Below are 1190 nucleotides of genomic sequence, written 5' to 3'. Positions count from 1 at the left end.
TGCTGAGGGAGGCCACATCTGATTGAAGAGAGACAACTGCGTCCTCCAAAGTCTGTATACGCTCTCCTAGGCCATGTGTCGGAACTGGAGCGTCAGGGATAATTGGATCGTGAAACTGAGGTATATCCTGACCCTACTCCTGAGAGTGCAATGGTGACCCTGCTAAAGAGTGATGTGGTGACTTCTCTGGAGGGTCTCACTCTAGATCGATATCCATATGTGCGTCCGCAGCCACCGGTGGGTCTACTGGATTATCTACTACTACTGCCTGCTCTGCCATCTTTGCCTCTGTAGCCTCCTTTGCTACTAAAATGGCCTCCTCCTCTAAGCTCTTGATAAGAGCATTATAGCTCTTATTCCAATCCTTCTTGCCATAGTGGCAAGCCCCTGACTCAGTCTGCTCTGCTGGACGGAAAGGGTAGTGTTGATCTCGGAGGATTTGAGTAATGAGATGTCCGAAGAGGAGGAAAGTGGCTCGACCAGTCTTGGCATTGTTGATATAGCTTGCATATAATCTCATCATGACACTCCAGTAGAGTGCCGGAACGGAGAACCAATGGCTTGTATATAAGGCGTAGAGGACTGCACAAAAGTCTAGACGCCTCTGGATCTTATGGCCCGCCATAAATATATTTTGGTATAAGAACGAATCAAAGAACCATAAATCATCAGCAGATAAGTCCGAGTGGCGAATGTCTCACCATCACTGTAATGGCCAGTCAGTGCAATGGCCATATCTGCATCAGATGGTTGCCTGAGAATAGGATAATGAAGGCCGGGAGGGCAAACATGTGGGCATCGGGAAGATGTGGCCAATGACTTAACAGTAATGCGGATGAGATGGCCATCAATAGTAGTCCGCAGCTCCGATAGGTTACTCGGGGCCGGCCAGAGGTTCTGGTAGAACAACCGGACAAGCTTCGGGTAAACCGGGTATGTGGCTGGAGCAAAAATGGCTGAAATACCCCGTCGATCAATATTATAAAAGGCCACCCAGGTTAGAATCGACTGGGAAAAGAAGGCAATGTAGAAGATTGACTCATGCCCCACTGAAAAGTGTGAGTATCTCTAGGTAAGTTTGTCTCGGACTTGGCCTGGCAGTGCTGGTGATGGTGAAGGAGGTGTTACATGCTCAGCCTCATCTGAAGAAGATGATGCGGAAGCAGAAGACTGTAGTCTAGTATCGGCTA

This window comes from Cornus florida, unplaced genomic scaffold (assembly GCF_030987335.1).
Source record: "Cornus florida cultivar Cherokee Brave unplaced genomic scaffold, ASM3098733v1 CherokeeBrave_3.0.0_Hap2_Chr07, whole genome shotgun sequence".
NCBI lineage: Eukaryota > Viridiplantae > Streptophyta > Magnoliopsida > Cornales > Cornaceae > Cornus > Cornus florida.
Note: the sequence above shows the minus strand (reverse complement) of the source record.